The 20802-nt window shown below is 43.6% G+C and overlaps 1 protein-coding gene across 1 annotated transcript in view; it reads right to left on the bottom strand.

Annotated features, from left to right (window-relative positions):
- The window catches only part of LOC147725638 (uncharacterized), a 261971-nt gene extending 241496 nt beyond the window's left edge, over positions 1–20475 (bottom strand). The window contains exon 1 of the mRNA XM_086964327.1: positions 20421–20475. The gene's annotated coding sequence lies outside the window, so the exon portion shown is untranslated. The remainder of the gene's footprint in view (positions 1–20420) is intronic.
- Positions 20476–20802: the final 327 nt, after the last annotated feature.

Raw genomic sequence — 20802 nt, 5'->3', positions numbered from 1 at the left:
CTTTCTACCAGAGCTATCAGGGGGTTGAGCTTAGGTTTATTGGGTAACTTTGGTGCATCACCCTGACAAAGATTGTGATTAGTACTTGAGAGGGTACTTACCAACCTCAACTAATACTCCTGTTTCTTACAGGCTGTATCATGGGCTGTGTTTTTGGAGCCGACTGCTCAGTAGTACCTTCCAACAGTCTCTTCATGTGTCAGTCATCAGCTCCATTTTAGTATTAGATATGTTCTGCTATCCAACTCTTTCCTCTTTCTCTTTGCTCAGTGGCCAATTAATTAATTGCCAATCTAGGACTGCTGGAATAGGGAAGGATGTGTAATTTATATAGTGCCCAAATCACCCCGTAAGGGGTATCGCCGCGCTAAGTACGGTATACTATAGCCAAAGCAAGATCCCTCCGAAAAAAAGGGTTTTTAGAAGCTTCCTGAACTGAGGGAGGCTCGGGCAGTCACGAAGCTGTCGGGGAAGCTCATGTAGGAATTACAAATTTTCTCGTCGACATGGGAGACCAGCACATCCAGTGGCCCCAGGGTCCAGATGAGATAGTCATCTTGTGCGAAACTGTTGCGGGGCAAGTGGGGCAGAAGGAACTGACGCAGAGGCTGTAGTCGTATGCTTAAGCAATGGCTTTATTTTTATAAACACTTGTCACTTTCTGCTGGTCAGTCTCTCCCTGGCAAATGCGGCAGGGTCCATCCTGGTCTGACATCGGGGCTCCAGGCTCTTGCGGTATCTTCACCAAGCCTTATCGACCCAGGTGGCTCCGGAGGTGTTGTTGCCCCAAAAGAAAAGAACAGAAACCGAGATTTAGGACAAACGTCCTCTTGCTTTTCACCAGGGACCGGGAGTGAGGGAAACCGAGTGCTCCGGTGCTCCGGGGTTTCTAGTGAGGAGAGGATTGGTGCTCATGCTCGGGAGGACGGAGTATTTACACTATATAGAAGGAAATCTGTACACATATGGTGGGGTGTTTTGCTAAGCGGGAGGGTTGCGTCTTCCCACCCAACCCGCTACCTTCCCCCGTACCTGGTCGAGCCACGCTCCTCCCGCGGGAACGTAGCGGGCGACTTGTAGGGACGTTGGCCTCCTGGCTCGCCGTCAATACTCCTCCGTTCCGCACACCTCTCCTTCGCTTCGTCTTCTTCCTCCGGTCTCACTGCTCTCCACTCCGCTCTCTCGCCTTCCACTCCTTCCACCTCCAGAGAAACGTTGTCCGCTGACTTCCTGGTTCCGCTTGTTCTTGACGGGTCCTGGGCGATGACGTCACATCGAGGAGGAGTCAGGTTAAAGGAGCGGTGTGTTGTTTCGTCATCCTGCCACCAAGGGGGTCATCCGTCCTGTATCCATTCGTCATCAGGAGGGGATTGCTGTATAGAGGGTACAGAGGTGGGTGAGAGGGGGATGGCGGACCACCAGTCCTGTAGTTCTTCGGACCCCTCAGTCGTCTGATCCGCCCCGTCACAGAAACCCTTATTGGAACATGTTTGAATAAAATAAAGGCAGTGGCCTGGTGGTGACTATCAATAAACACAGCAACATAGTGAAACACATGGCTATACTGCTAAGGTGGATTCTTACCATTAACTGCACACAGGACAGCGGGTGAGCCCCAGCCCAAGTTGAGCTAGATCTGTACCATCTTGCCTACTTTGGATATGCAATTCATCTACTGCTGCCATAGGCTGGGACAAACTCATTATGGGCAGGAATTACTGGGAACTTCATGGTTCAAACATGTCACTGGGCAAAAAATGTAAGCAGTGTTGTAAACCAATTGAGGAGAGCTGAATTGTTGAAGCAATCTGTAACACAATGAATTTAGAAGGTTGGATAAAGATTCAAGCAAATATGGCTCTTTTCAAGAAAACCTGGGAAGATTCAGACAATCTAATCAAGAACATTTTTTATTGGAAACAGTACTAGGGCTCCAGCCATATTGGGCTGATCGTCTCAAGAGATTCACACAAAATTCATGAAGTTCTGTTTGCACCAATTGCTTACCTAAGAGGCGGCTGGCTGAGGGATACCAAACTTTGCTCCTGTTGTTGAAGACTCTGTAGGGACAAATTGGAATCTGTATCACACTTGATTTGACATCTGCACCCAACCAGTAAAACATCATAAACCCCCACAGAGACCAGGGCTCCACAGACTGAAGGCTGCTACTATAACACAGTCCATGAGTGAGTGCCTAAAAGGAGATGGAGTTATTAGGATTCTGGAACCCGAATAGAACCCTGTCTCACTGACTCAGTGAACATCCAGCCACATGTGTCCTGTAGAACCCCCCCTCTTGCCATGTAGAATACAAATTCCCTCTCCCATGTGTTCTTAGCTGGCCTGTGCTATGGTCCTGTATGGCACACTGATAAATATGCAACGATGCCAATCTCTCCCTTGTCTCTTATGGTTACTCAAGTCCAAGTACCCCTCCTGACCCATGGTCCTAAGGTTACTCTGTCCCTTGTGCCCTAATGTCTGCTTCCCTTACTAACAGTAGGGCCACCAAATATACATTTGTTGTGTTTTCACCCTGCTCCGTATATATTTGATGTGGTTTGAGACGTTAAACCGTCTTCAACAGGTCAAGCACCCACAGATCTGTCAACAGACACCTGTAGAATATTACCAAGCATCAGTAGATCTGTCTACAACCATAAGTAGAATATGCCAAGCATCCGTAGATCTGTCTATAGACGCAGGTAGAATATTGCCAAGCATCAGTGGATCTGTCTACAGACATGAGCAGAATATTGCCAAGCAGCCATAGATCTGTCTACAGACACAAGAAGAATGTTGCCAAGCATCAGTAGATCTGTCTACAGACAAGGGTAGAATGTTGCAAAGCATCCGCAGACCTGCCTACAGACATGTGTAGAACATTGCCAAGCACCCACAGATCTGTCTACAGAAACGGGTAGAATATTGCCAAGCATTCATAGATCTGCCTGCAGAGATGGATAGAATATTGCTGTCTCCTTGTGGTGTGCAGACTGAATATCGGTTTGGAAATGTCGAACTACAGAACTAATGAGTCCTCTATATTGTGAGTCAGAAATATCGACAGCAAAAATATCGTGCTCAAGAATATTGATTTTAAGGTAACAAATATTGTTTTTAAAAATATACAAGCCAATATTATAATTTGCAAAAATATAGTTGTTTAACTCATTGACCGTGGTGCAAAATATGCCAAGATACGGGCGTTCTATTGCATGGGCGGGGCCGCGTCGTCCAACGGATTTGCACAGCACTACCGAGGTAGTGCTCGCGACGGCCGTTGGCCGACGGGCGCACGCAACGGGTTAAAATATCGATTTCTTAAATAGCGTTATGTATTTTATTATATATTTTAAATGTATGAGATGTATTATTTTTGTATAAGAATTGTCTATGTTTTTTAATATATATGTTACATTTTTAGAGGTTATCAATTTTATTTTAATTAAATTTGTTTTTTTTTTGTTCCGTGGCGGGTTGTGGGTTTAAAGGGGAACAGGCTGGGAAGTAATTTAAGTATAATAAATTAATGATTATTTTGTATTTATTAATATTTAGGTCATTGAGATTGTATAATATTAATTGTGGGAAGTAATTTATTATTAATTAATTAATTGTTTGTCCACTCCAGAAATATTAGTAAAAAACATTTACATTTACAACGCCAATAGCTCTAACTCTTTCAATTGCGAGACCTATTAAATTACAAATACTTTTTAGGTCGAGCATTCAAGACCTCTTTTATATACTTTAGTATATGATTATTATATACTTATATTTATATGTACTTTGTGGGCTCTGGAGATCAGACCTAGGACTTGTCTGCCTCCACTTAGGGACTTTTTTCTGTTCAACTGCCTCTGTTTAACTGTCTTGACAGAAAACGACCAGCAGAGGTCAGTAAAATACCAGAATTGCTTTCTGCTGGGAGACTTTTAAAAAACAATTCTGGCAACTGCCTCTATTTAACTTTCTTGATAGAAAACGACCAGCTGAAGTCAGTAAAATACCAAAATAACTTTAGCGTTCTCTAGATTCCAGTCCGTAGAAATACAAGCACCTGTAGACCATAATATTTTTTTCACATCTTGTATTTTCAGTGAAATGATCACCGAAGGACCTGATTTTATATTAAAAACAGAGCTTTGGATTAAACCATTTCCTGCTGAACGGCAATATTCCTCTCCATGTGTTTCCAGTGCTCAGGAATTCCACTGCATAGGACTTACAGGCGGTACCAGGAGAGTTTCTTGGCCCCCAAGGTCCTTTAGGAGTAAAGTGGACTTCATCCCCCAACCAGTACTGTGCCAGGAGGTGCGATTACAGACTGGCGGAGAAAGGGGGTGTGTGGCCTCCGAAGACCTCTTAGCAATCTCACAGTGTTGAACTTAGTGAAGGTAATAGGATGGGTAGTTGGTCCCCAAGGACAACCTTGGGGGCCAACTACCCCTCATATTACCCCCAGTAAGTCCCACACAGCAGCATTGCTAAGTTCTCATAGCAGTCCATGCCCCCTTTTCCCACTACTCTACAAACGCACCTCCTGTAAGACTACGGGATGAGGGATGAAGCCCACTTTACTCCTGAGGGACTTTGGGGGCCAAGAATCCCTCCTGGTACCTTCTGTAAGTCCTACACAGCAGATTTCCTGAGCGCTGGTCAGAGGCCCAGCACCCTTTCTCTACCACTCTGCAAATGGGACTACTAGTTAAAGAAGCATCTTTCTGCACCGCTGACTTAGAGGTAGTTTTAATGCCCCGGCAATATTATGTACTAGGGCCTTACAGGGGAGGTCATGCCAATCACAGGAGTACCCCAACCCATAGTGTACCCAAGTGTATGTAGTTGTTTTCACTGTATTCTAAGTGTATTTTAGCATAGCACTGGCCCTGGGCCTGGTTAGTCAGACTCAGTTACTACCAGTACCAGTCAGCAAAATGTTGGGGGCACAGGAAGACTTTGCAACAAGGCCTCTTTCTGCCCCTCTGTTGATTCTTTCTCCATATCTCTTGCTTCTTTCGGCACCTTTCTTCCTCTTTATGGACTTCTGTTGCCTCTTTCGCCATTTCTCTTGCTTCTTTCTGCACCTTTCTCCCTCCCTCTTTCTGCATATGTCCTACCTATGTAGGCATAGTTTAAAAGTAACATTTAAAAAACCTTTGAAATTCACTGAAACAACCATAGGTTTCAGGGTGGTAATAGTTAGAAATTAGCTTTTATAAAACCTTTGAAATTCACTAAAAAACCATCGGTTTCAGGGACATTGTATTTAGTTGAACATTTCACGGGTACAAAAACAGAGAACTTTAGCCGTGATAGTAAGTTGAGTTAGCTATAACTTGTGTCCCTGCAATGCACTGCTGATGACATTACATATTGCATCACTCATGACATGGTCAGTGATATCACTGATGACATCACTGATGACATATTCCACGTGATAATCTGATGCACCTCCTCACGCCCTAATATAACCTTTGATAGACCCACTCTAAACTACAGATTACCATTTCCTAAACAATAGACACACCAATACCAGTTACTACATCCCACTCACTGGTTCCTAGGTCTACACACACATCCACTCATTCACCTATACAGTCACTCATACATGCAGTCACTTATCAATTTAGCACTATCATTTGTACTCTTACACCTATACAGACACTCACACACCGCCACTCATTCATAGTTACACACACATCTAGTCAGTCTTGCAAAGAATCAATCACACTCTCATTTACTCACCAATACAATTATACGCACACCACCTCACGTATTCATAGATACTAACACATACTTAATCCCTTATACAATCACTGAAGTCCAGTCCTCCCCGACCCCTACTTAATGGCGCCCGCTGCGGGGACAGGTGAGCAAGACCACTGGCTCATTGTCATTGAAAATGATCTCCCACCCTGGCAGCTCCACCCTTAAGTGAGGGCTCGCCTGAGCCCCTGCACTCCAGTAGTGTTGGTGTTCTAGGCCCACCTCCACCTGCAGGTTATACCTGCGCCTCAACCCTGGTGGTCCAGTGGACCTCTGACTCCTTTCTCTTGCTCCGCTTCTGCCCCATTCTGCTCTGTTTTCACCCTTTAGCCATTTCACCTTTTCACTCTTTATAGCACTCTTCTGCTTTCTGCTCCCTCTTCCTTTATTCTTCTCACGCTTTTACTCTTTATATCTTTTTCTTTTCTTTTTTCACCCTTGTACTCTTTAAATTTTTCTTCTTTCTTATTGCTTGCTTTCCCCCTTTTTGCTCGATGCTGCTGCCCCCGCGGGTCCCCTCAGCACGAGCCAGTTCTCCTCCCCACTCCTGCCTCCCAGCTGTCCAGCCCTCCCCGACCGCTAATTAATGGCGGCCACTGCGCCCGTCTGCGAACCGACAGCGACCAGCGCCAGGAACCCTGGACCGCCACACCACCAACGCTACAACCCAGTGGCACTCCACGCACTCAACCCAGGCTGCAATAACAACTGCAAGCTAGCATCATCAACCGACCCCCACGGACCCTTCAGCTGTCACCGCTGCCGGCACACCTGCAGCACCGCCAGGAACACGGACCCAGCACAACTCGTCACAAGAACCGAAGACCCTGCAATGCATCCTCTTCAACGCCCGATCATTCCACAAACACGCCACCGAAATCTGGGACCTCCTCAACAGCACCACCCCGGACATAGCATTTTTCACCGAAACTTAAACCAACACCACCTCGGGACCGGGCATTGCTATCACCATTCCCCATGGATACAAGATCACCAGGAAGGCCCGCCCTGGAGAAGGAATCGCCATTGTCCACAAATCCGCCTGAGCACACTCCTCAACGAGCCCACAGACCTGATGGGACACCTACACTTCAAGGTACAGCCGAACCATACCACCACCCTCTGAGGAACTCTCAACTCCATCACGGACATCATCTCCCCGCAAGCCATCGCATCCACTATCTAGACCCTGCTGGGAGACCTCAACTTCCACCTTGACAACACAACATCCCTCCTGGACAACCTCCACAACATTGGACTCTGCCAGATCATGACCGAACCCACGCACTTGGCAGGACACACCCTTGACCCCCTCTTCACAAAAAGAAACTCCATCACTTTCAGCCACACCACCGAACTCCCGTGGGCAGACCATCGATGCATCCACTTCACCTTCAGAATATCCACCATCCACAGACACCAGCACCTGCTCCCAAAAAGAAACTGGACCAAAATCACTGATGACCAGCTCACCTCCTCACTCTGCAGCTCTATCCCAACCACCGCAAAAGACGATGACCCAAACACCACAGCCCCAACTCACAGATGGAGCTCGAACAGCGCTAACACCATAGCCCCCCTCAAAAAGAACAACACCCACGCCAAGAAAGCCAGATGGTTTACAACTGAACTTCAAGAGTCCAGACGCACATGCCGGTGCCTCGAAAAGGCCTGGAGAAACTCTAAATCCACAGAAGCCCACAACAACTTCAGAGCCACCACCAACACCCACCACCAACTCATTTGAAATATGAGGAAAACAGTAAAGGACTCTTCATGGAGCTCGCCCAACCCACCAGCGAGTCTACTGACATTCCTCCCTCACAAGACCTCTGCAACAAACTCAGCACCTTCTTCCATGCACGGCCTCCCTCCAAGAGCCCTTGATGGTCCTGGGAACCGCCACCTACCAGGGCCGGCTCCTGCAATGTCCCGAGGTGCCACCCCTTGGGCATTGCTGTTTGCTATGGCAGGGCGTGAGCACATCTCCCGCCCTGCCATAGCAAACTCTGCTTCATTAAAGCGAGAGCAGGAAAACCTGCTCTTACTTCAATACAGCAAAGCAGGATTGCTTTTGAGCAGGAGGAGCTGCATGTCAGCAGCTCCCCTTGCTCATAAGCAATGCTGGCTCCTGCAGGAAGCGGGGAGCCGGCATGAACGTGGGTGTATTGGACCTCCCCCCACAGTCCCCAATGCAAATGGCCGGCCCTTGGGGATGAGGTCCCCGGGGCCAGGAGTGGCCCAGGAGGGGGGCCAGTGGCCCCACTCCATTTTTTTAAATAAAAAAGATGGCATGGGGAGGGGACCCCCTGTCATTTGAGTGACAATGATTTTATTTGAGATGTCATCTGGGATGTCATCAGTGATGTCACTGGCCATGTCATGAATGAAGTAATATGTGATAGCATCAGCAGTGCGTTGCGGGAGCGTGAGTTATAGTTAGCTGAACTAACTAGAACGGCCAAATTTCTCTGGTTTTGTGTGATTGAAATGTCTAACTAACTATAACGTCCCTGAAACCTGAGGTTTTTTCAGTAAATATTTATCACAGTAGCCGTCGTCATTATGTAGTTATAGTTAGGTCAGAGTTTCCATACAAAGAGTATATCTTTTGTTCCAAAAAAAGGTCATCCACCTCTGCCCTTTAATGGAAAGTTTGGGGGTGATCCGTTGAGCAAGGGCAGGGGCGGGAGTCTCAAAACATTTATTTCCCATATTAACGTTTTAAAGCAGCTACAGAAAAAGAGCTGAAGAGAGTTCAACAAAAATAGCAAAAAGTTAGAACCTAACTCTATTTCTCTAATTCAGTTTCGGATTTGTATTGTTTTGCCTTTCAACTTTATTACTTTATTACTGTTTTGAAGCTGCATAAATACTTTACACTTTGTTCTAAGTTTAGCCTGTCTGCTTTCTGCCAGAGCTATCAGGGGGTTGAGCTTAGGTTTATTTGGTGACTTTGGTGCATCACCCTGACAAAGATTGTGATTATTACTTGAGTGGGTACTTACCACCCTCAACTAATACTTCTGTTTCTTACAGGCTGTATCATGGGCTGTGTTTTGGGAGCCGCCTGCTCAGTAGTACCTTCCAACAGTCCCTTCATGTGTCAGTCTTCAGCTCCATTTTAGTATTAGATATTTTCTGCTATCCAACTCTTTCCTCTTTCTCTTTGCTCAGTGGTCAAATATTTACTTGCCAATCTAGCACTGCTGGAATAGGGAAGGATGTGTGACTCTTGACAACTTTATATTCTTGAACATGCTGCAGATGGGTCGGGGGCTCTTTAATACCAATGTCTGTGTGTTGTTAGACTATTCTTCAGCTTTGGATAGGGTGAACCGTGGGCTACTAGGGAGGACTCTTATCAAATGGGTAATTTAATTCAAGGGATAATACAAATTTTCCAATGTGAAACGTGGCAATGGGTAAAAGTAGGTGACAGCACCAGGATGACCACAAGAATACCAAATAATCGCAGCCTTAAGCAGTGTTGTGTGCTGGTCTGACTTATATTTAATGTATGTACAGCTGACGTATTTATTAATTAATTTATTTGATATGTATTCATTTATATGGCGCCCAAATCACCCCGTAAGGGGTATCTCTGCGCTAAGGACGGTATACTATAGCCAAACCAAGATACCTCAGAAAATATGGGTTTTTAGAAGCTTCCTGAACTGATGGAGGCTCTGGCAGTCACGAAGCTGTTGGGGAAGCTCATGTAGGATTTAGAAATGTTCTCATCGACATGGGAGACCAGCACAACCAGTGGCCCCAGTGTGCAGATGAGATAGTCATCTTGTACGAAACCCGTATTGGAACATGTATGAATAAAATAAAGGCAGTGGCCTGGTGGTGACCATCAATAAACACAGCAACATAGTGAAACAAGTGGCTATACTGCTAAGGTGGATTCTTACCATTAACTGCACACAGGACAGCCGGTGAGCCCCAGCCCAAGTTGAGCTAGATCTGTTAGCATCTTGCCTACTTTGGATATGCAATTCATCTACTGCTGCCATAGGCTGGGACAAACTCATTATGGGCAGTAATTACTGGGAACTTCATGGTCAAACATGTCACTGGGCAAACAATTTATACAGCGGTGTAAACCAATTGAGGAGAGCTGAATTGTTGAAGAAATCTGTAACACATTTAATTTAGAAGGTTGGCTAAAGATTCAAGCAAATATGGATCTTTTCAAGAAAACCTGGGAAGATTCAGACAATCTAATCCAGAACATTTTTTATTGGAAACAGTACTAGGGCTCCAGCCATATTGGGCTGATCGTCTCAAGAAATTCACACAAAATTCATGAAGTTCTGTTTGCACCAATTGCTTACCTAAGAGGCGGCTGTCTGAGGGATACCAAACTTTGCTCCTGTTGTTGAAGACTCTGTAGAGACAAATTGGAATCTGTATCACACTTGACTGGACATCTGCACCCAACCAGTAAAAGATCATAAACACTCACAGAGACAAGGACTTCACAGAGTGAAGGCTGCTACTATAACACAGTCCATGAGTGAGTGCCTAAAAGGAGATGGCCACAGATTAGCCGCTCAACCAAATTTATTGACATAATATCGCCAAAGCTGGACACCGCCTCACTTATTCCCCAAACCACATCTGAAAGGCAAAACAGTGAGTGCCGCCAAGTGTTGTTGCACATCCTACTCCATGTGCTGTTGTTACCCGGACTTCTGGACTCATAATTATCCTGTCCATGTGTTATCAGTCATAGTGTCCTCTTGGTCCATACTCCATGTGTCATATAGGTAATGGGATTCTGGAACCGGAATGGCACCCTGTCTCACTGACTCAGTGAACATCCAGCCACTTGTGTCCAGTAGAACCCCCCTCTTGTCATGTAGAATACTGATTCCCTCTCCCATGTGCTCTTAGCTGGCCTGTGCTATGGTCCTGTAGGGCACACTGATAAATATGCAACAATGTCAATCTCTCCCTTGTCTCGTATGGTTACTCAAGTCCAAGCACCCCTCCTGACCCTTGCGTCCTAGAGTTACTCTGTCCCTTGTGCCCTAAGGTCTGCTTCCCTTACTAACAGTAGGGCCACCAAATATACATTTGTTGTTTTCTCCCTGCTCCGTACGTATTTGATGTGGTTTGAGACGTTAAACCTTCTTCAACAAGTCAAGCACCCACAGATCTGTCAACAGACACCTGTAGAATATTACCAAGCTTCAGTAGATCTGTCTACAAACAGGAGTAGAATATGCCAAGCATCCGTAGATCTCTCTACAGACACAAGAAGAATATTGCCAAGCATCAGTAGATCTGTCTACAGACAAGGGTAGAATGTTGCCAAGCATCAGCAGACCTGCCTACAGACATGGGTAGAACATTGCCAAGCACCCACAGATCTGTCTACAGAAATGGGTAGAATATTGCCAGGCATCCATAGATCTATCTACAGAGACAGCTAGAATATAACTGTCTCCTTGTGGTGTGCAGACAAAATATCGACTTGGAAATGTCGAACTACAGATCTATTGAGTCCTATATATTGTGAGTCAGAAATATCGACAGCAAAAATATCGTGCTCAAGAATATCGATTTTAAGGTAACAAATATTGTTTTTAAAAAATATACAAGCCAATATTATCATTTGCAAAAAATAGTTGTTTAACCCATTGACAGTGGAGGAAAATATGCCTTGATGCAGGCGTTCTATTGCACGGGCGGGCCTCGTCGTCCAACTGATTTGCGCAGCACTACCATGGTAGTGCTTGCGACAGCCGTTGGCCGACGGGCACCCGCCATGGGTTGAAATATCGATTTTTTTTAAATAGCATTATGTATTTTAGTATAGATTTTAAATGTATGAAATGTATTATTTTTGTATAAGAATTCTTTATGTTTTTAATGCATGTGTTACATTTTTAGAGGTTATCAATTTTATTTTAATTAAATTTGTTTTTTTTTGTTCCGTGGCGGGTTGTGGGTTTAAAGGGGAATAGGGTGGGAAGTAAATTAATTATAATAAATTAAGGATTGTTTTGTATTTATTCATATTTATGTAATTGAGATTTTATAATATTAATTGTGGGAAGTAAATTATTATTAATTAATTAAATGGTTGTTATACAATATTAATTAATTGCTAATTAATTATGGTAATTGTGTATTTTTTAGGTGCGGGTTGTGGGGTTTATAGGGCTAAAGGCTGAGAAGAAATGTATTTTTAATTAATTATTAATAAGTTGTTAATTAGTTTTAATTATTTATTTGAAAATTAAACATGGAAATTGTGTAATTAATTTCAGGTGCGGGTTGTAGGGTTTATAGGGGTAAAGGGTGGGCAATAATTTGTATTTAATTAGTTAATAATTAGTCGTTAATAAATATTAATTAATAAATTGTAAATTAATTATGGAAATTGTGTAAATCATTTGGGTGAGGATTGTGGGGTTTATCAGGGAAAGGGTGGGAAGTAGTTTATTTTTCAGTAATTAATAATTATTTCTTAATTAATATTAATTAAATGAAGATTAAATATGGAAATTGTGTAATTAATTTTAGGTGTGGGGTTTGATGTTTATTAGGCAAAAGGTTGGGAAGTAATTTATGTTTAATTAATAATTAGTTGGTCATTAATATGAATTAATTAATTGATAGTTAATTAGCGTAATTGTTTATATTTTTTGTGTTTGGGTTTTACTTTTATTGGGGTAAAGGGTGGGGGAGTAAATTATTTTTACTTACTTCAAAATTAGTTAGCTGCTAAGGTGGATTTTTACCATTAACTGCACACAGGACAGTCGGTGAGCCCCAGCCCAAGTTGAGCTAGATCTGTTAGCATCTTGCCTACTTTGGATATGCAATTCATCTACTGCTGGCATCGGCTGGGACAAACTCATTATGGGCAGTAATTACTGGGAACTTCATGGGTCAAACATGTCACTGGGCAAACAATTTAAACAGTGGTGTAAACCAATTGAGGAGAGCTGAATTGTTGAAGAAATCTGTAACACATTGAATTTAGAAGGTTGGCTAAAGATTCAAGCAAATATGGATCTTTTCAAGAAAACCTGGGAAGATTCAGACAATCTAATCCAGAAATTTTTTTATTGGAAACAGTACTAGGGCTCCAGCCATATTGGGCTGATCGTCACAAGAAATTCACACAAAATTCATGAAGTTCTGTTTGCACCAATTGCTTACCTAAGAGGCGGCTGTCTGAGGGATACCAAACTTTGCTCCTGTTGTTGAAGACTCTGTAGGGACAAATTGGAATCTGCATCACACTTGACTAGACATCTGCACCCAACCAGTAAAAGATCATAAACGCTCCCAGAGACCAGGGCTTCACAGACTGAAGGCTGCTACTATAACACAGTCCATGAGTGAGTGCCTAAAAGGAGATGGCCACTTATTAATAAGTTGTTAATTAGTTTTAATTAATTATTTGAAAATTAAACATGTAAATTGTGTAATTAATTTCAGGTGCGGGTTGTAGGGTTTATACGGGTAAAGGGTGGGCAATAATTTGTATTTAATTAGTTAATAATTAGTCGTTAATAAATATTAATTAATAAATTGTAAATTAATTATGGAAATTGTGTAAATCATTTGGGTGAGGATTGTGGGGTTTATCGGGGAAAGGGTGGGAAGTAGTTTATTTTTCAGTAATTAATAATTATTTCTTAATTAATATTAATTAAATGAAGATTAAATATGGAAATTGTGTAATTAATTTTAGGTGTGGGGTTTGATGTTTATTAGGCAAAAGGTTGGGAAGTAATTTATGTCTAATTAATTAATAATTAGTTGGTCATTAATATGAATTAATTAATTGATAGTTAATTAGCGTAATTGTTTATATTTTTTGTGTTTGGGTGTTACTTTTATTGGGGTAAAGGGTGGGGGAGTAAATTATTTTTACTTACTTCAAAATTAGTTGTTAAATACTATTAACGTTTTTTAATCTAAAATAAGTCTTAATTGAGTAATTCATTTTTTACTGTTTATGTTTAGCTGTGGTTTGTGGGAGTTACAGGGGTAAAGTGTGGGAAGTGTAATTTTTATGAGTTTTAATTTGTTTTTTAAGTTATAATATTTCTTTAATTAGTAATTTATTATATAAGTAACTTTTTTTCATTTACATGTGGCTTGTGAGTTGTGTGGTATTAGAGGGTAGGGGGAAAAGGTAAATTTATGTAATAATTAATGTTTTTGTTTCTAAATAATTTCTAATTATAAATATTTCTTTGTTTGAAAATTATATTTTATTTTATATCATACTTGTAGGCATGTGTCATATGCATTAAACAATATATGTTTTTTTAATTTTATATTGTTAAATATATTTGTACATATTTATATTTTTATTTTATTTTTAAATATTTTGTTGTTAATATTTTACTACCTACTGTTGCTCTCACTGGAGTTGTAATAGTAATGTTTACACCTCCGCTATCCAACACTTTCCCTACTGTTACAATTACTGGAGTGGGAATAGTACATATTATCTCTCTGCAATCCAACAGTTTCCCTATTGTTGCACTCACTGGAGTGGGAATTGTAATTTTTACCCCTTTGCTATCTAACACGATTAAATATTTCCATTTTGTTGCCCAAAGATTAATACATTGTGTGAAACCTACCTGTAGTTGGAGTGCGTCCTCATCTTTGGGCAACAAAATGGAAACATTTAATTGCGGCAGCCCCAGCAGCGGAGGACCTCACCACCCATGAAATCAACAAGGGGCCGCAGGGAAGAGAACCGTCTTTTCCTTAATTGCGCTGCAGAAAAACAATTGGGAAAGTGTAATTCCCCCCTAGGCCCACTGGAGGTCTTAAAACTGGTTCTTAATTTGCGTTGTTGTGTCTGAGCCCACTGTAAGTTGATTGAATTGCAATTAGGAGACTACAGATCCCAGCGTGCCTTGTAAAGGATTTCACCAAAACAGCACACCAGAGGCTGATAAATTGGAATAAGCAGAGGACTGTGCTCAGCAGGAATTGGACAAACACATTGGTCTCTGGCGAAGAAGCGGTATAGCTTTGAAACGCGTAATGCCAAGAACTGAAATGTCAGGAAGAAATGCCACTTTCTCATGAATAAATGGTATGAAACCTACCCATAGTTGGAGTGCGTCCTCTTCTTTGAGCAACAAAATGTATATATATATATATCTCTAAATACAAAACCCTTTCATGCATAGAGTGATGCATAAATTATGCAAAAAAGAAAGCTGCTTTCCACCTAAACTTGAGAACTACCAAGAGTTCTCTCCTTCTTTTTTGCATAATTTATGTGTCACTCTATGCCTGGAAGGGTATTTTACCAATTCAAAGCTGTAATATTGTGCCTGGAGTGATAAATGGCTTTTGTCATTTTGCAGCTCGGCAAGGACAGCACTGTGCTAGTCCTATGCCTAAAGACTTTGCTGTATGAATGGCAAAAGACGTTTTCCTTTCCTATATCGTCGTGGATAGCCCTGTGCTAATCCTATGCTTAAAAACTTTGATAGAAAAACAGACATTTGATGTGAGCAGATCTAGAGTGTCGCTGGTGTTGAGAGTGCTCTAACAGGAGCTCCTTTCCACCTAAACTTGAGAACTACCCAGACTTCTCCTTCTTTTTTGCATATATATATATATATATATATATATATATATATATATATATATATATATACACATATATATTTATTTGTAAATGTTTATATCATTTAAAAAAGTATAAAATAATTATGAGTTTATGGTTTAATAATTGTTTGAAAGTAAATATATATTATGTTTAACTTTTTTAATTAAGTTTGTTATATTTGTTAAATGTATATTAAATCTACTTCATGTTTTACTATTTAATATATTTACTATTTATTATTTTATATACATATAAAAATCGATCTTTTGTACAGCTATACTTTTAACATCGATGTTGTTTGGGGATATTTTGGTACCTTCCTGTTTAAGTATAGGGTGTTGATATTTTTTGCATTCTATATTTTTTCATCTATATTTTTTACATTGATATTTTGTCAGTGAACCCTCCTTGTACCTTGCTGGTCATCCTTTATTGAAGGTCACCATTATCGTCATCTTATGGGGCGTACTTAGCCCTTGTGTTTGCTGAATTACCTGCCCCGTGGGTCCTCCCCACTCATTGGTACTTGCACCCTTCAGTCACTATCCCTTGTGTGTTATGGACGCACTATGGCTCCCTGGTGTTCTGTGCTGTGCCCTACTTCACCCTGTCCCTTGTGTCCTGCATTGGGTCTGTGCTGTACACCTATGCCTTACGTGCCCCTGGTGCATTTGGGCACCCTGTGCCATCTGCTGGATGTAGTCTCCACTCTGTGAACACGGTCATCCTGCCGCCTGTACCTCTTTCCCCATGTACTCTCAAAGCACCCTTCCCGTGCCCTAAAGTCACTGTACCCCAAACACACTCTTCCCTTTCTGCAGCGCAGGAGCCCCGCCCCGCCCCATGGTTTTCTACCTTTTTGCCCTTCTGTAACCCTGTCCATGCCCTCATGGTACCCCATCTTTGCTGTGCCACCCTGTGCCAGGTGCCTGGGCTGGTAGTCACCGGTCCCTTTGCTCTTGAACAACCCTGGCCCATGCATTGTTACCCTCCCTGTCCTAGCACCACCGCCGTGCACTCACTGTTCACCATTAACCATGTGTGAGTGAACATGGCGGACAGCCTCACCCATGAGGTGGGTGCACCCCATCAGTACTTCCGGAGCCTGCTTTGGTGTCTTCGCTCCTTCCGGTTCTCTATTCTACAACCCCTGCACGTGCTTCTCTCTCAGGTCCGAGGCTTATACAACGTGTCACGTGCACTCTCCAGCATAACGCACCAGAGACTGATACATCAGAACAAGGTCGGATCCAGGAAGTCACGTGAAAGCCGTGCTTGTGCACAGTGCTTTAAATGGGCCGGTGCGGTCCGGTACTCCGTACCTGCACATCTTAACCTTGATAGGGCGAGGGCCAGTACTTCTCTGCACTGGTGCAACCAGTGCTTTAAATGGGCCGGTACTCACCGGTACTGAGTACCGGCACTTCTGAATTTTTAGGCCCTCAGTACCGGCACTTCTCATTAGCCATGGGAGAGTACCGGTACCCTATTAAACGGGACTGCAGGCTCCAGGTATGTCTCTCCTATTGCACAGGGTAGATGTCGCTCTGTTTCTCTAGAGCGTGTAGGCGCGCCAAGCCTCCTGCAGAGTCCCTGCTGGAGATTCCAGCAGCGTCCATGTGAATGGCCTGAGACTGCAGGGGTCTAAGAGGGCTTGATGTGCGTCACGCTGTGACTAACAGTGCAGGGTCTAGACAGACCCTTCATGTCGGGCACATGCGCAACGACTATTCAGCTAAAAGTGATTTAGCCTCACCCCCGCCCCTCTCCATCAGGTGTGTAAATGGGTTAAGAAAGACAGTCAGAAATTCAGTTGTATTTAGTATATCAATGGCACGGACTGTACTAAAGCTATTGGCAACCCCTAAAACATCCTCTGACTTCGCCAAAGCCGATTTTCTTAGCATTTTTTTTTTCAGGATAGAAGCTGCTCCTCTTTGTGAGCCCCTCCAACATTAATCACCGTATTTACAAGATACCAGTGACGGACCTGTGTACTGGCTCTACGGGTGTGAAGGTAGCCCAGCGCATATGGCAATGAATAGCAGGAAACGCTAGGAATGAGCTACATGACATCTGGCAATGGCTTTGGTTGGGGATAAAGATCGGTGAACATAGCAGAAAAGAGGTGGGATGAATGTAAAGAAGTGAGGTGATAGGTTTGTCACTTATTTTCAGATAAAAATACCACAGGTCTGTATTCATGAATCGTCTTAGAAATTGTATTTTTTTAAACACACATTTCTGTAAAGTCATACATCTGTTGCATTTCTTATAATTCACACGCACACACACACATACACATACAGAAACACACACACACACATACAGACACACACACACTGGCACACAGACAGACCAATACAGACTCACATAAAGACAGACACACAGACAAACACACACACCCTGACACACGCACCTAGATACACACACACACCTAGACACACACACTGACACATACACACACACACACTGACACACATACATACAGACAGACACACATACAGACACACGCACACCCAGACAAGCACACACCCAGACGCACACCCAGACAGACGCACACCCAGACAGACGCAGACACACAAACAGACACACACACACACACACTGCAAAACCAAAATACTGGCCAGATGGCAAACTTAGGGGATGAGTACAGCATGGAGGGGAGAAAAGGAGAGGAGTAGGGAAAAAAACCAGTGAGGAAACGCAAGCCTTGTGGAGAGAGTAAGCGAAAGGTGGGAGGAAGAGGAGCAGAACTAGGGAGATAAGCTTAGAGGCTGGGTAAAGATGAGAGGCGAATGGAGAGGACATGCCTATGTAAAGGCATGGAACCAGGAAGAGCCTTGTCGTAGGGGAAAGGACAGTGGCGTTGTTTTAAATGGGCTGGTACTCACAGGTACTGTGTACCAGCACTTATTATTATTTGTATCCCTGTTAGTATCAGCACATCTCTACTGCTGAGGAGAGTACCAATACTCATGAAAGGTAGGCTCACTGGCTGCTAGTGCTGGTGAGCACGAGGCTGCCATGGTTGGAACCTATTTGACAGCCACGGCGCTTCTATAGTCCTAAGCAGAGCCGCTGTTGAACTATTCAGCGCAGGATCATTTGCATGATGTCCCTGTGTTCACCATCACACTGTATTGACAGTGGAGGGCCCATTTAGGCCCTGTGCTGTTAATCACATTCCAACTATTGTGCGCATTTGGGCAAACACAGGTATGAAAGTAGCACATGGACAGAGGCAATTTATAAACTCATGGGAGGGAAGGAGTTTAAAATGGCTTTAATCCCACCTGAGACTGTTTGTGAGTGTTTGCTTATGTCTGTGTGCTTGCCGACTTGTGTGTGCCTGTTTTTCTGCGAGAGAAAATTGAGGTAAAGAGGGAGAGAATCAGGACACTCAGGAGATTTTAGAGGGAGTGTGTGTGTGCGAGTGTATGCCTGAGAGTAGATAGTATTGTGCCAAACAACAACAAATAACAGTATTGCATTAAAAAGCAACACAAATTACAACAAATATTACAAAACGCTGAACTGTTGGATTTTATTTTGTGTAACAAGTTAACCTGTTTCATTTACATAAACACATTTTTCATGTGTTTTGATAGTGGCTGAAACTGGTACAGAATTCATTATGTATAATCATATGTTACTCTTAGCCCGCCCCTAGCCCCGCCCACTTGCCCCACCTCTAGCTCATATTAATGAGTACCTGCACTTATTTTTTCCCATTTAAAGCACTGGGTGCAACACATTGATGGGAGCATCAGTGTCCAGAGTAGCAAACAGCACTCTGGACACTGGGTACCTGTACTTCCATATTTCCATTCAATGCACCCTAACTCGAGCTCGGGTAACTGGGATTTATTATAAATCTTCCATCCGTCGCCTCGACTATGAAGCCCATATAGACCTCAGCTATAAAATAAAGACTGGCATCTTTGGGGACTTGAATCTAGTGGTCCATCTCTTCCACCCCCCTCTCGTCCCACTGCAGCGTCACAAGTGGACACACTATGGCCTCATATGTTCTTTTGTTCCCTCGGGGGGTTACCCTGGCCGTCTGCCTGTGCTGCGTCCAGCAGGGGGCGGGTTGATGGTTCGGCGTCACCCACAAACCACGCGTGGGGCTGGTGGGTCATGAACATCAGCCCACGACTGCAAACCACAGGGCTCTGTCGCACTTCTAAGCCTGCCAACTCACGCGGTGCCACCGTGTGGCACACAATATCGGCTCCCATCACACGTCTCCAGGTAGGAGCCGAGATCACACGGTGGCAGGGGTGAAGCGAGCTGAAAACCTCTGTAAACAGTGGATTTCCAGCTCGTTTTCTGAGGCTTTAAACTGCCGAGGTCCATTAAGCGGACATCGGAACCAGCCTCTGACAGATTTTATTTTGTTTGGGAGGAGGGGGGTTGGGCTGGGGTGGGGTTCAAAAGTGCCTCCTCGGTACTTCTTGGCTCGAGGCCCCTCCCCTTTCTATCGAGGGCACGCCCTCACACTGTGAGATTGTTCGGCAGGTATGCTACAACTTAAAACAGAATCAGAGCACCACGCCCCCCTGGTCAATCACACACAACACCACAAAGATTCCATAGCAAATAACCTTCAAACCAAGCACTAGCCTAACCCACGGTATAGCGCTTTGGAGCCTGGCAAGGGGTATGAAGCGCTACACAAACGCAGTTACAGTAACTCCCAAAGTAATCTGTACTTTGTTTCTATGGTTTGTTTAAACTCCTGGAGTCTACTCCAAACATTCTTACCCCTCTCGCCCTCCAAAGCCCCCACCCGGCCTTGCCATTAATCTTTAATTTACTTCGCATTGACCACTCTTTCATTCCTGTAACCTACAGCCTCGGACTACCACGTACACCACTCGAGGAATGGGGCTAAAACCCCCAGAATGCACCGAGTCGACTCGCTAATTAAACCCCAGGACTGGCACAGGTGAGTCCGTGACCGTCTTGTCATGAAACTTCACCGCAGAAATAACAAGTGCAGTAAACAAGGCATGCATCTTACGGAATCTCGTCTTTTGCTCGTTTTCTCTCCTCTTCGTTGCTGTCTCGAGTGTCCCGGATAAGAGCCCGCAGCGCCCCTTTTTATAGCTCTAAACTTGGAATAAAGCTAAATTCGTGCCTTCCTCTGATTGGCGGATGAAAGCGGGCAGTTATGAGACCCCTTCATCCGAACAGCGGAGGGGCGGCTCCGAAGTTGCTTTCACTTTTTGTGCCTGCCCCGCCCCGCCCTCGGGATCCCCCTTCACTTCATGGAAAGCCGAGATTTACAGGAAAAAGAAACTTGAGGGATAACAAGCACTGGAAAAGGCAATTGGTCACGCTTTTGCGAAAGCTATTGACTTTGCCTGTTTGACAAGATCTTAAGGCTAAATTGTAGAGCAGTG

Source organism: Lissotriton vulgaris, chromosome 3_2 (genome assembly GCF_964263255.1).
Source record: "Lissotriton vulgaris chromosome 3_2, aLisVul1.2, whole genome shotgun sequence".
Taxonomy (NCBI): Eukaryota; Metazoa; Chordata; class Amphibia; order Caudata; family Salamandridae; genus Lissotriton; species Lissotriton vulgaris.
The sequence above is the reverse complement of the archived record's forward strand: the minus strand, read 5'-3'. Positions and strand labels throughout refer to the sequence as shown.